Source organism: Podarcis cretensis (assembly GCF_951804945.1).
Source record: "Podarcis cretensis genome assembly, chromosome: 7".
Taxonomy (NCBI): Eukaryota; Metazoa; Chordata; class Lepidosauria; order Squamata; family Lacertidae; genus Podarcis; species Podarcis cretensis.
In genome coordinates this window covers 88,163,492-88,178,546 of record NC_137176.1, presented here as the reverse complement: position 1 = coordinate 88,178,546, position 15,055 = coordinate 88,163,492, and the positions used below count along the sequence as shown (strand labels likewise).

At 48.2% G+C, this 15,055-nt stretch overlaps 1 protein-coding gene across 2 annotated transcripts in view; it reads left to right on the top strand.

The window, feature by feature from the left end:
- The window catches only part of PTP4A3 (protein tyrosine phosphatase 4A3), a 100,244-nt gene that overhangs the window by 18,183 nt on the left and 67,006 nt on the right, over positions 1–15,055 (top strand). Inside the window, exon 2 of one of the 2 annotated variants that reach the window (XM_079984555.1) lies at positions 1,218–1,340. The gene's annotated coding sequence lies outside the window, so the exon portion shown is untranslated. Of the gene's footprint in view, positions 1–1,217; positions 1,341–5,964; positions 6,092–15,055 lie in introns of those variants that run through there. The other variant, XM_079984558.1, reaches the window with a different exon arrangement.

Below are 15,055 nucleotides of genomic sequence, written 5' to 3'. Positions count from 1 at the left end.
AACTCGCAAGACATTTTCATCTTGCGAAGCAAGCCCATAGGGAAATTCGTTTTGCGAAGCGCCTCCAAAACGGAAAACCCTTTCGTCTAGCGGGTTTTCCGTCCTGCGAGGCGTTCGTCTTGCGGGGCACCACTGTATCTCTATATTGTTGTCTGCCATAGAATCTCAGGCAGCTTTCGTGACCATTTTTAAAAAGTCGAGTGTGTGCCATCCGTGTACATTCTGTTCTCCCTGCAAATCTGTATTTTTACTGAGGATTGTGTTGAATGCATTTGCCTCACAGCTTGTTGAAGAATCCTTGCAGCCAAAAAAGAATTAAAAAGAGCAGCGTGCTTTTAAATACCGTATTTTTCGCCCTATAGGGCGCACCGGCCCATAGGGCACACCTAGGTTTTTTTTTGGGGGGGGGGATAAAGAAAAAAAATTATTTCCCCCCCCCCCAGGAGCAGGGCTGGGGCAATGGAAGCCTGAGCTTCTCCCAACCTCAGGCCCCAGAAGAGGCTACTATCCACAAGCCTTGGGAGCCCGGCAGGAACTCCCGCCGGTCTCCCCAGGCTTGCGGATATCTGCCCAAAGCCCGGGGCGCACTGCTCAATGCGCCCCAGGCTTTGGGATGCAGTCTGCTATCCGCAAGCCTAGGGAGCCCGGCGGGAACTCCCGCGGGCTCCCAAGGCTTGCGGATAGCTTCCTGAAGCCTGGAGAGCGAGAGGGGTTGGTGCGCATCGACCCCTCTCGCTTTCCAGGCTTCAGCAAAAGCCTGCATTCGCCCCATAGGACGGACACACATTTCCCCTTCATTTTGGGAGGGGAAAAACTTCGTCCTATAGGGCGAAAAATTCAGTATACAGTTTAGGATGTCGGGATTTGGGCAGGTGTTAAATTCAAGCAATTCTGCTAACCTTTAAATGGACTGGGCTGCTTTGTGTAGCAGGGGGCAATATCTAGTGCACCATCTACTTTGGTCTGTAACCGGCAGTGATGTGCTTGAGAACAGCGAGATCAGAAAAGTGAGCCAAGTTAGGTGGTTAGGGCACAGGTGGATTTTAAAGATAATCCTAAAGATGCATCGTAGCAAATGATATTATTTTATTTATACCCTGCCCATCTGGCTGGATTTCCCCAGCTAGTCTGGGAAGCTTATAGCATATCTAAAAACATAATGATAATAATAATAATAATAATACAAATAGTTGTTCCTGTTGTCAATATCTTTACAGGCGTGGGGCTTGGATGGTGACCTGGGAAACTGCTGAGCATGGAATTTGTTGGAGGCAGATGAATTTACTGCTCCCAGCTTTTGAATCTGTTGGGAGATTTCTTGGATGTGTGTGCTGATTTAGGTAAGTAACTGTTATTTTTATTATTTTTATTATTAAAACAACATGGTTGTGGTCCAAGCTGCCTCTGGAGCACACCTGATGCTGTTCCTATGCACGCGCCCCGGGTTGACGGAGTTTTGACATTTGCACATCTTTTTTTTGCTTGCCGTTTTGTCGTTTTGGGTCCAGCCCACGGTCAGCATTCTGGGCAATGATTCGAGGGCATTTCCTGTCTTGACTCTGTGGTGTTAGAGTAGGAGGAAGTTTTGAAACGTGGTGCTCTGTGTGTTGGTGTTTGGATGTATTTTTACCAACCTGAAGGTGCGTCATGTTCCTAAGGGCCGAAAGCAGGGGCCCCAGCACCCAAATGTGGCCCTCTGGTCTTCTGTACCTGGCCCTCCTCTGGCTTTACATCCTCCTTGAATGTTTCTACCTGCCTGGCAGGTGTTCTTGAGCTCTGATCATGCCCCCCCCCATATAAAGAATAGAGGTGTTTGGGTGTGTTGAAAGTACTCCAATGAAAAATGATTTTAATAATAATAATAATAATAATTTATTTATACCCTGCCCATCTGGCTGGGTTTCCCCAGCCACTCTGGGCGGCTTCCAACAAAACACTAAAATACAATAACCTATTAAACATTAAAAGCTTCCCTAAACAGGGCTGCCTTCGGATGTCTTCTAAAAGTTTGGTAGTTATTTTTCTCTTTGACATCTGCTGGGAGGGCGTTCCACAGGGAGGGTGCCACCACCGAGAAGGCCCTCTGCCTGGTTCCCTGTAATTTGGCTTCTCGCAGCGAGGGAACTGCCAGAAGGCCCTCGACGCTGGACCAAGGCCGTTTAGGGCTTTGAAGGTCAGCACCAACACTTTGACTTGTGCTCGGAAACGTACTGGGAGCCAGTGTAGGTCTTTCAAGACCGGTGTTATATGGTCTCGGCGGCCACTCCCAGTCACCAGTCTAGCTGCTGCATTCTGGATTAGTTGTAGTTTCCAGGTCACCTTCAAAGGTAGCCCCACGCAGAGTGCATTGCAGTAGTCCAAGTGGGAGATAACTAGAGTATGCACCACTCTGGCGAGACAGTCTGTGGGCAGGTAGGGTCTCATCCTGCGTACCAGATGGAGCTAGTAGACAGCTGCCCTGGACACAGAATTGACCTGTGCCTCCGTGGACAGCTGTGAGTCCAGAATGACTCCCAGGCTGCACACCTGGTCCTTCAGGGGCACAATTACCCCATTCAGGACCTACGTTGCTGTGCTGAATTTTGCCTCTGACATCTGGCCCCTGGGGGGGGGGAATGTGGCCCTTGATCTGAAAGTCATCCCCACAACAGGTTTGCACTCATCCTTTGCGACCCTTTCCTATTCCTCTCTTATCCTTTCCTGGCTCCCTCAGTGTCAGGATTCCAGTTTGTATGCAGCTTGGGGCAGAGATTGCTCTTTTTCTGACGTGGCTCCGTGGTTGCAGTCTGTGGAAACTAGCCTACTTAGGAAAAAGCTTCAATTCATTGTCCCACGCACTATTGCCTCCGGCCTTGCCCATGCCATTCAGCCCTCAGAAGGTTTTCAATCAAGGAATGTGGCCCCAGGGGCGAAGTAGGTTCCCCACACATCCAAAATACCCAAGAGTGCTTCCATGTTGTTACGTCGCTCGCCTATGGCGAGCGGAATATTCTCCGGGTTATCGGTCAGGAACGCGTGACGTGATTTTGTTCCCCTGCACAACAAATGGCTTGGTATTTGGTTCCTAGGGGTTAGTAACCGTGCCTTAACTTTCGTGGACCTGCCTTGTGTGTTAGTTTTCTAAAGAATGTCAGAGTTAGAGCAAGGAAGACTACTTTGGTGTGAACCAGTGGTAATTGCTTTGCGAGGTGGATACAAGCCAAAATCATTTGGTCAAGTGTTTTTTAAAAGCCTTAACTATATTGGAGCAACGCACAAGATTATTGAGTCCTCAGCAGCTTGGGCGTTTGAACTGATTTGATTTTTCTAACCAGCTTAATTGTGAAACACAGAAATCAACAGCTGCCAGGAACTGGAAAATATAACTTAGCAACGTTAGACAAAGTTCCTGTGAACGATCCCCTGGTCAGTTCTTCTCTTTTGATTTTTATTTTGGGGAGCCCATGTCGTCAACCTGCCAGAGCCAGGATGGTGTAATGCATAAATGTGCTGGACTAAGTCCTCAGAAACCAGGATTCGAATCCTCACCCACTGTCTTCCAGTCCAGCCCATTTCTCAGGGTTGCTGTGAGTTTAAAATGAAGTGGGGACAATTATATGCGCCATCTTGAGGTCTCTGGAGGAAAGGTGGGTTGGATACGTAAGAAATAACTAAGTTGTCATTTTCCATTTTAAAAAATGGAATTGGAACAGGGATAGAAGTGGCAATTGCCGAAGGAGTCCGTTTTTGAAGATGGGTCAAGCAAAATACTGAGCAGGGCAATTCAATTTGAAATATGTGGCCTTTCTGCTGACAGTTGTGCCAAGCCTAAGGCAAAGACAACCGTGCTGTCTTGAGAAACTTACTGATACTGTATGCAAAAGGCAAAATTGCTTAGCTCGGAACAGAAATAAACAAGACGGAGGGTGTGCCCGTTTAGCGTATCTGTTCTTGTGTATTCAGTTACGGGTCCAGTATGGAAGGGATTCATTGAAAACTTGAAAGCAGGTGTGTGGCGTTGTTTGTGTGTAATGCATCACACGTGCTTAAGGGAACACGCAAATCCCTGTGCGTCATTTTGGGGCGCACGTTACTGAGAGCGGTGGAAGGATCCTGCAATGCAAGGGACCACCCCCCTCGACTCAGCTGGCGATTTGAATTTCAAAGCAAGCTATTAAACCACATCAGAAATGCAGCCGCAACACCAAAGCAGGGAGAGAAAGGGGGCGCAGCATTAAATTGGAACAGCGTCGAGGAATAGCGGGGTTGGCAAAATGTGTCCCTTATGAGAGCTTAAATACTTAAATACTTCCACACAGCCTCGGTTGCTGGCAGATTAAGGGAGGCCCTTTCTGCTGGGGGCCTTTAAGAGACTGTGGGGCGTTGTATGTTGGGGGTGGGGTTCTTGCTCCCCTCTCCCTCCCCAACTCTTGCTTTTCTTCTCTGGCCATCCCCAGTTACACCCTTGTGCAAATTAAATGAAACAAACAATGTAGTTTATTGTACACATACATGTACAAAACTCACATATACGTACATTAATAGTGGATATGAGCTCCACTATTTTTAAGCACCATTTGAATATGGTTTGGTGTAGAGTCTACTAGTTTCGAACAGTTGATTTTTGGATCCCTGTACTACTCTTGAATCAGTGCCTGGATGAGCTTCTCCATAGTGATACAGTCTACAGCACAACACTTCTCGCAGTGAGAGAACTGCCAGAAGACCCTCAGCGCTGGACCTCAGTGTCCGGGCAGAATGATGGGGGTGGAGACGCTCCTTTAGGTCTACTGGACCAAGGCCGTTCAGGGCTTTCAAGGTCAGCAACAACACTTTGAATTGTGCTCGGAAACGTACTGGGAGGCAATGAAGATCTCTCAGCACCGGTGCTATATGGTCCTGGCGGCCACTCCCAGTCACCAGTCTAGTTGCCGCATTCTGGATTAATTGCAGTTTCTGGGTCATCTTCAAAGGTAGCCCCACGTAGAGCACATTGCAGTAGTCCAAGCGGGAAATAACTAGAGCATGCACCACTCTGGCGAGACAGTCCGCGGCCAGGTAGGGTCTCAGCCTGCGTAGCAGATGGAGCTGGTAGACAGCCGCCCTGGACACAGAATTAACCTGTACCTCCATGGACAGCTGTGAGTCCAAAATGACTCCCAGGCTGCGCACCTGGTCCTTCAGGGGCACAGTTTCCCCATTCAGGGCCAGGGAGTCCCCCACACCTGCCCGCCCCCTGTCCCTCCAAAACAGTACTTCTGTCTTGTCAGGGTTCCTTCAGATATACTGGGCCGAGGCCATTTAGGGCTTTCAAGGTTAGCACCAACACTTTGAATTGTGCTTGGAAACGTACCGGTGAAGGAATGGGTTTCCCAAAATCCAAAAACTTACTGTGCCGGAAGTTTTAAACTGTACCAGTTTCCTGTCCTGGAGCAACGCAGACCCAATGACCTCCAATAAGGCTACACTGGGAGCCAATGTAGGTCTTTCGGGACCGGTGTTCTATGGTATATAATCAGGTTCTCTCTCATCAATTCAAGTTTGCAATGCGCGCCCGGCCTTTCGAAACAGGCAGCATTCCGCGTGCCAGCGAGCTCTGCCAAATATGACCGGGCTTGATTAAATCCATTCATCAGGGATCTGCAGCCACAGGGCTGGCTGCTTGCTTGCCACAGACTCCGAGGTGCAGTTGGCAGGCCTGGGATCAAAGTGCTGATCTCTCTGTGGCTCGGTGGGGGAAGCAACCTCAAACAGGTTCTTGCCCTGCCAGGAAGCTGCCAAACTGGAGCCGCGCACCTGGTGCCAGAGGCGGGGAGGCCGTGTCGCTGTTGGCGGTGCTGGCTGAGTGCGCAGGAGGTGCGTTCTCTTTCCCACAGCTGCTCCTGCGAGAGGCAAACAAATGACCTTCTGATAAGGATCTCGCTAGACCGGTGTCCTCCCCTTTTCCTCTCACAGGCCTGTATGCTCTCCTTCTCTCCCACTGCAGCTGGAAGAGCAGGGCTGTTCGTCTGCCAGGGATACGCAAACAGCCCCGTCCGACTCTTAGGGAAAGTCTTTTTCTCTCTCTCTCGTGCGCGGGATCAAAAGCATGCAGACGGCTGCAAATCTGCCGGTAAGTGATAAGGCTAGGGGAGGAGAAAGCAGGGGAGATCCAGGCAGCCGAATGCTGAAGAGTCAAGGACAGGTAAAAAGAATATCCTCCTTCGCACGTTGTTGTTGTTGTTGTTTAGTCGTTTAGTCGTGTACGACTCTTCATGACCCCATGGACCAGAGCACGCCAGGCCCTCCTGTCTTCCACTGCCTCCCGCAGTTTGGTCAGACTCATGTTTGTAGCTTCGAAGACACTATCCAACCATCTCGTCCTCTGTCGTCCCCTTCTCCTTGTGCCCTCCATCTTTCCCAACATCAGGGTCTTTTCCAGGGAGTCCTCTCTTCTCCTGAGGTGGCCAAAGTATTGGAGCCTCAGCTTCACGATCTGTACTTCCAGTGAGCACTCAGGGCTGATTTCCTTAAGAATGGATACAGGTTTGATCTTCTTGCAGTCCATGGGACTCTCAAGAGTCTCCTCCAGCACCATAATTCAAAAGCATCAATTCTTCGGCGATCAGCCTTCTTTATGGTCCAGCTCTCACTTCCATACATCACTACTGGGAAAACCATGGCTTTAACTATACGGACCTTTGTTGGCAAGGTGATGTCTCTGCTTTTTAAGATGCTATCTAGGTTTGTCATTGCTTTTTAAAGCCATCCCAAATGGGATGGTTTTAAAAGAGGATTGGACAGCTCCGTGGAGAAGTCTTATCGACGGCTACTAGCGGTGATGGCTGTGATGTACCTCCGCAATTGGAGGCAGAAATGCTTCCAGATACCGGTTGCGGGAAGGGAGAAGGCTCTTCTGTTTGAATCCTGCCTGCTGCAGGGCTCTGGTTGGCTGCTGTGAGAAGACGCTGGGTGGAATACAGCGGAGCAGATGGGCCATTCACCTGACCCAGCAAGGTCTTCCGATTTTCTTATTTACAGAGCGTTCATCCTCATTTGTTCACAGCAGGCATAGCCAAACTTGGCCCTCCAGCTGTTTTGGGACTACAACTCCCATCATCACTAGCTAACAGGACCAGTGGTCAGGGATGGTGGGAATTGTAGTCCCAAAACAGCTGGAGGGCCAAGTTTGGCCATGCCTGGTTTACAAGGAAGTTAGACCAGTGGTTCCCAAAGGTGCCTTGGGTTTACATAGCGGGGGCGCTGAGAGGCAAGTGTGTGGCGGGGCTGCTGGGGGGTGTCAATGACTACCAGGCTTCAGAATCCGTGTCACTGAAACTATAATTAAATAGTTTTGTTCGGATTTTGAATAAATGTGCAATTAATTGTCACTGCTTAAAAATTTTTTTGTGTCACTCGCTTCCTTTTGCAAATTGCCGCTTTTGAATGATGACGTTTATTATGGCACCGAGGGGGCATTGCCCCTAAAACATTTGGGAACCACTGGGTTAGTTGAGAGAACACATTTGTCCTGTTCTGTGATGCAGCGACTGTGATGCTGTGCATTTTCCACGTCACTTTTCTTCCTGCAAAAAATAATCTTTTGGGAACGTGGGATTTTTGCTCAGGACCAGGGATCAGCAAGGTGTACCTCACCTGGCTCGGTTCACTCCAGCAGAGATCCTTCCATGGGCCAGATCGCGCCCGCACCGGCGATATCCAGCGTCTGATAAGATGCAATTTCTGGCGTCTGCGCAGACGCAATTTCCAGTGCCACAGAAGCAGAGTCGCCGTGCCGCACTGTGGCAGTTTAGCGCAGTGCGCGGGGACTCACATAGTGGGCTGCTTGGTTTGGGGGCGGATCGTGGGCCGGTTAAACAACCCCCATGGGCTGCTTGTGGCCCATGGGCCTTAGGTTGCCGACCCCTGCTCATGACCTTCCAATCACTTGTAGCTGTGCCACCTGGTTTTGCTGGTACAGTCATACGGTTCAGGTTACGTCTTTTCAGGTTGTGTCCCGCGGCGATCTGGAAGTACCGGAAAGGGTTACTTCCAGGTTTTGCCGCTCGCGCATGCGCAGGTGTGCAAAAATGACGTCACACGCATGCGCAGAAGTGGCGACCTGCGCAGACACAGGTTGTTTTCCTTTCTGGTTACGAACTGGCCTCCACAACAGGTCCTGTTCACAACCAGAGGTACCACTGTATGTGATTGAACCCCAAAATAGTTGCAGTTCGGAATCAATGAGATTAAACTCCTGCCATTGTATGTAGCCATGGCATTAGAAGTTCTCGACGTTTTGGCTCAAGGTCCAGCAAATTCACTAGACACAAAACAGGGTAAACCCCCTGGAGCTGCCTTTTCCTTATTCCGTCTTCGGATTAACCCTTCATTAAAGGACCCCTGACCTTAAATGTGGCCGACTCTGGGGTTGCGGCGCTCATCTCGCTTTATTGGCCGAGGGAGCCGGCGCACAGCCATGATGTGGCCATCATGACTAAGCCGCTTCTGGCAAACCAGAGCAGCGCACGGAAACGCCGTTTACCTTCCCGCCGGAGTGGTACCTATTTATCTACTTGCACTTTGACGTGCTTTCGAACTGCTAGGTTGGCAGGAGCAGGGACCGAGCAACAGGAGCTCACCCCGTTGCGGGGATTCGAACAGCCGACCTTCCGATCAGCAAGCCCTAGGCTCTGTGGTTTAACCCACAGTGCCACCTGCGTCCCTAACCCTTCATTGGGTGAGCGTAAACGTTGGAAGTGGGTTGAGATGGCTATTTTTGCAATGCTGTTGCGGAGAGTTGGGAGGGATCCTTGCGCAATGCCATCAGCAGGTCCTGATATTAAAGAGAAACAATATTCTGAATTAATCAAAATGGACACGAAAATCAGACACCGAGGTGTGTCAGGTGCTCATTAACCGCCCCCCTGCAGTTGTGAAGTCCTCAAACGCCCACCCCACATTTGCAGGGACTTTTTCCATTTATTTTTACCAGCCGGGTTTTACCGTAAGCGCCGAAATCATCGCGAAAGCAAAGGGCCCCCCCCGCCTTTTCCGAGTTCTGCTCCGCTGGAGCAGGCTTCTTTTCCCGTAAGATATTTGCATTTCTCCAAGGATTCTGCTCTTCATGCAAATAGAATTAAAAATGTAAGCAGATGTGCGGCGTTAAGCGCTTTTTTAGAAAAAGAGTTTTGCATTTCAGAATTGGCTGTGACAAAGGGGAAGTGATTTTAAATGTGTGCGGGGGGTGTTCAGGGTGGCAGTTGCCGTGACAAAAGTCTCTTTAACAGCTGAATGTGTGATTCTTTTTTTGGATGGTGGAAAGAAACAGCACCATTCACACACACACACACACACACACACACACACACAGGTATAAGCTGTTAGTTTCCTGTTTTGCTGTTTAACCGGCAATTATCAAGGGTCTGCAGCCACAGGGTTTCAGCATCTGTGTTTCATCCTGTTTTTCTCTTTTTCCCCCTGTCTCTCTGTGTTCCCCTCCCTTCTCTGTCTCTTTCCAGATAAGAGCTGCTAGCATTTAAGAAATCACATTCAGCAGCTTTGCAAATATGCTGGTATCTCCTTGAATCCTGGAGGCATTCCAGGGCTTTGAGAGGTCATGAGGTTGGAAACCTCTGCTCTCTGCTAATCTGACCATTGGTGCATTTACAGACACGAAACTGTCTTTATCTCCACACACTGGCCCCATCTATATCTCCAGGTGCCCCCATATCTTGACCGAACAGGTAACCCCCATGACCTGTGCTTGTCCTTCTCCCCTCCAACCAGTTCTGTATTTCATGGGTAGGATCCGGCCCAGGTAGCCGGATCCGGCCCAATCGCCTTCTAAATCTGGCCCGCAGACGATCTGGGAAGCTGTGTGTTTTTACATGAGTAGAATGTGTCCTTTTATTTAAAATGCATCTCTGGGTTATTTATGGGACATAGGAATGCATACATTTCCCCACCCCAAAAAAATATATATAGTCTGGCCCCCCACAAGGTCTGAGGGACAGTGGACCCGGCCCCCTGCTGAAATAGTTTGCTGACCCCTGATTTATTTCATAAAACCTACATACCGCTTGATTGTAAAAACAAAACAAAAACCAACAACCTCAAAGCGTTTTATTATTAATAGTAATAATAATAATAATATTTATTTATACCTCGCCCTTCCCGGTTCAAAAACCCGGCTGAGGGTGGCTAACAACAAATTTAAAACACTTAATTATAAAACAAAATTATTAGTGAAAACAAAACGTTCAAAGAATTGAAGCCAGCAATGATCTAAGAAACCCCCCCCCACACACACACACACCGGGATTCTGAATATCTAGGCAGACTTGCCTAAGCAAAAATGTTTTTAACAGGCAACGAATGAAGTTCACGGAAGATCCCTGCCTGGAGTCAAGAGGCAGAGAGTTCCAAAGGGTAATGGGAGCTGCTACATTGTAAGACCACTTTTTTGTGAATGCAGAACAAGTGTTGTGTGGCACCTTTGCGTGCGGAGAACTTGAGGGAGGGCCGTGCTTTGCCCAAACACCAGATATCTGTGAAAAGTGAGAGGTGGTGTTGCATAGTGGCTAGCGTTTTCGGAGTAGTAACTGGGAGACCAGAGTTCAGATCCTCACTCGGGCATGCAGCTCGTTGGGTGACTGGTGCCCAGTTGCTGTCTTCTCTGAGCCTAACCCAACTCACAGAGCTGTTGTTGGGATTTAACGAGGAAGCGGAATAACCAAGCACATCAACTCAAGCTCCTTGGAGGTAGCACGTTTTACGCTCGCTCCAAGAAGCACAGCCCACAGCTGCGAGCCTGCGGGAAACCTAATTAGGTGCATCGTTAACCTGTGGAACTCCCTCCAACAGGATGGCTCCAACTTGGATGGCTTTAAAAGAGGATTGGGAAAAATTGTGGAGGAGAAAAAGGCTCTCAGTGGCTACTAGCCAGGATGGCTGCGTTGTGCCTCCACCGTCGGAGGCAGCGATGCTTCTGAATACCAGCTACAGGAGAGGAGAGGGGTCTTGTGTCTTGTGTTCGAATCCTGCTTGCCTGTTTCCCACAGGCTGCTGGACTAGATGGGCCACAGGATGCAGTGAAGAACTGAACACGCTTCCCTCCTTGTGTGCATTTCTTTGCGTAATTTTCCCCTACTTTGGGGGTGGGCACACTTTTTTGAGCGTTGCATCGTATCGCAAAAAGTTCAAAATTCAAAATGCGATTCTGTTCCGATCAGAGCACATTTGGAGTTCGAGGTATGTAGAGAGTACTTCACAAAACACTGCCCCAAAATACATACCTGGACTTGTTTCGATTAATGTCTTCAGGAGACTTTGTGGATACAAAAATCTTAACAATTATTCACAAAGGAAACGGTTTATAAGAAGTAAATAAGGAGGCCAGATACAGGATACAGGAAGTCTTTTATTTGGTTGGTTGTATTGTATGTTATGCTCATTGTATGTTATGTTCATGTTTAATGAGGGTGGGTTTCTGTATTGGGGGGGTGGGGGGTTTATGTTATGCTTTAAATAAAATTTCCAATAATAATTAAAAAAATGAGTTCAAAGTATGGTTTGCATGGGAAATCTACATTGCCTGCCTTTGCTGCCTTTAAAATATTCCGCGTGAATATTCCTGGCTTGCAAAGAAAGCAAAATCGCAGCAGCTTTTGTGTTTGTTGTTTTGCAGCCTCACGGTCTCATTGTCACTGTGAGCGCTGCTCCGGCTGAATTGAAGATTCGAGTCCGAGGCCCGGGCGGATTATGAGACAGTAACCTACTTTCTGCTTCTGGTTGACAGCCCAGATGCAGACCAGAAAATCTGCAAACAGCCAGTGTGTGTGAGAGAGAGAGAGACAGAGAAACAGCCAGTCACTCTTGAGTTCTTGGCGCTGCCGTCCGTTGCCAAGGGCCTAGGATTGGACGGCCTGCGTGTCGGGGAGACTGGCATGGTTTCTGCATGCGCGGAGCATGTTCCTTGTGTCTATGTGAGGAGGAACGCTGCGGCCTCAAAAGTTAAATGTCACCATAGGTCGCTTCTGATTTTAATGCGGCAGGCAGGCACACTATGCGTTCCTACTCGGGGAACTTGGAATTCTGCCAACGTCACAGCAAGCGCCACCAATGTGCAGCTGAAAGGGCGCGGGACCCTGAAGCTTGTGGTGCTTCTCACAGCTCTGTGGTGGCGCCCAAATTTGAAATATCGCCGGGTGACTCATGGGGGCGTTCGTTTCTTGTGCTCGCGCACAATTTTCCGTGCAAAACCACTTTTAGGTGTTAATAATAATAATAAAATTTTATTTATATCCTGCCCTCCCCAGCCGAAGCCGGTCTCAGAGTGGCTAACAACAGTAAAAGTAACACAGTTTACATAAAATCACAATCAATTAATTGAAATACATTCTAAAATCAATTCAGAATCAAATTAATGGCAACCATTGGGCTAGAGTTCTATGAGGGTTACAGAAGGAGAGAGGGGGTCAGATTGTGCCTTGGCCAAAGGCCTGGTGGAATAACTCTGTCTTGCAGGCCCTGCGGAAAGATGTTAAGTCCCAAAGGGCCCTAGTCTCTTGTGACAGAGCGTTCCACCAGATTGGGGCCATGGCCGAAAAAGCCCTGCCTCTGGTTGAGGCCAGCCTAACCTCCCTGTGGCCGGGGACTTCCAAGATCTTTTTGTTTGAAGACCATAAGGCCCTCCGTGGGACATACCAGGAGAGGTGCTCTTCCCATGTGCATTCCCCGTGTAAATGCTCAGCATTGCAGAGTTGGAGAAATTCTAACACACTGCTTTGTTGTTTAGTCATGTCCGACTCTTCGTGACCCCCTGGTCCAGAGCATGCCAGGCACTCCTGTCTTCCACTGCCTCCCGCAGTTTGGTCAAACTCATGCTGGTAGCTTCGAGAACACCGTCCAACCATCTAATTCTCTGTCGTCCCCTTCTCCTTGTGCCCTCCATCTGGGTTATTTGTGGGGCATAGGAATTCCTTCATTTTTTTCCACCCTTCAAATATATTTTTCAAAATGTAGTCCGGCCCCCCACAAGGTCTGAGGGATAGCGGACCAGCCCCCTGCTGAAAAAGTTTGCTGACCCCTGGGCTAGAACCAGCGGAAATGCGGTTTCTGCCTTTATATCTGGGAGTGAAGGCGGGGGCTCAAATCCCTTGGCACCCTTAGCAGCAAGCAGTCTTTATTATTCCTGACCGAACTTGTTGCGTTTTGGCAGCGCAGCAGGAAGAGAATCCTGTTTTATGCTTTTTGGCTGCTGGATTAAAGATGCAAAATACGAGTATTATTATTATTTTTATTCCCGGAGCTGCGGAATACTGCTTCAGAGCCTATCTGCAACGTAGAATACTACCCACCTTTGATCATCCGAAAGTTGGCCTCGTCTTACCTAGTCCCTGTCGGCTATATTCCTCTAAGCAGGCAAACGTTCGCAAGGGTGGGTATTCCCCACCTGTATTCCCCCACCCTCTAATTTTATTAGCTTGAGTCAGGTGCTCCCTCTTTGAGTGGGATGCCAGCGTTCTTCACCTCACGTGACCCCCCTGTGCCTTCCGTGGTATTGAACGAAGGGTGCTCTGTTGCATCACAGTAGAAAAGCGCTGTCTGGGTGGGTTAGAAGAAACTGTTCCTGCCAAGGACTTTCCCTTCTGGACCTTGTGTTCTCCTAAGCCCTGCAGCTTTTGGATCAGTTAACAAAAAGAAATGGTGAAAAAGTTTCCTTCCTCCAGCAGATTGTTGCATTCCTTTTTTGGGGAACCTTCAAGGTGCAAGGTGGCCTTGTTGGGACAGAGCAAAAAACGATAGCTCAGTCGGTTAGAGCACAGTGCCTGGTTAACGCCACAGTCATGGGTTCGATTTAGGATTTAAATATGTAAGGATAGGATTTAAGATGTTTAAAGCTAATTTGGAAAGAATGAAAGATGTTAAGTGACCAAGTTAATTTTTTGAGAAAATTGATTTTGGAAAACTGTCAAAATGATATATAATGAAATTCAACCAAGGGGATTTGAGGAAGTCACTTTATAATGTCATTGAGATTGGTTTAATTATAAATAGGAGGTATGTGTGTTTGTTTTAAATTTTTGGACAATTAATTTGAAAAATTTGGGGGGGGAAAGGTGAGGTCAGGGATTGGTGGAGTGGTTTTGCTGGCACAAAGGCAGCTTCTGTTCCTAACTTTGCAGGAAATTGCATTCTCTCCCCCCCTTGTGTTTTTTAGGAACGATGGGTATCACCTCCTACTTTTGCCTCCCTCTCAGCTTTCTGACAACCCCATACCTCCTGCATCAGCAGAAACATTCAGAAAGAGGGGAGCTTATTGGCAGAAATACTGATTTGCAAGTGTGTGGGAAGCTATTCTATTTAAGTGACGTGTGCACAGAACCGTGAAAGCTGGCCACCGTGTTTAATCTCATTGCGAGGCCTTGAGAAAGCAGATAAAAGGGTGCAAGGTGATCTCGCGTTTCTGCAGGAATGCATGGGGAAATAACTAATACGTCTTGCAGGGTCCAAGCCTTGTTTGACAGGTAGCCTTCGGAGAGGCTCAGGACTGCAGATCTGTTACTAATACCAGAATAAACGCTAGCAGGTGTGCTGTTGAAGTCAACAACGTGAGGGATATTGCTTTTGACCACTGAGTTCAGCCGTAAATGTCAGTGAAATTGCCAGAGGTGGGGTGTTGCCTGTGTGTTCCCCCCGCCTTCCTACGGCACTGTGTGCATTTAAATGAAAATTGTCGCAGCCTATCTTGGAATCTTTGGTACTAATGGACACCGGCAGTCTTAGTTCAGTATAGTTATATGCCAAGTTAAAGGTGTGTGTATGCAAAAAATAAAAAAAAATTCACCATTTTGAGTCAAGCATTGCGTTTGCTTTTCGTTTTGTTCTTGCCTGTTAAATCCCGTGAACTATTTGAAAGGAGGATGTGATTTTTCAGGCCTATTCTGCTCTTAAACCAGAACCAAGCCATTTTGAGACAGGCTGCAAAGTCTCTTGCTCTTACCAGTTTGTTTATTTATTTTTATTCAACTGGTGGCCTTGTGCCTGGCATCGCATGGAAATTCCCAGAAACCAGAAGATCTGATTTTGAAAT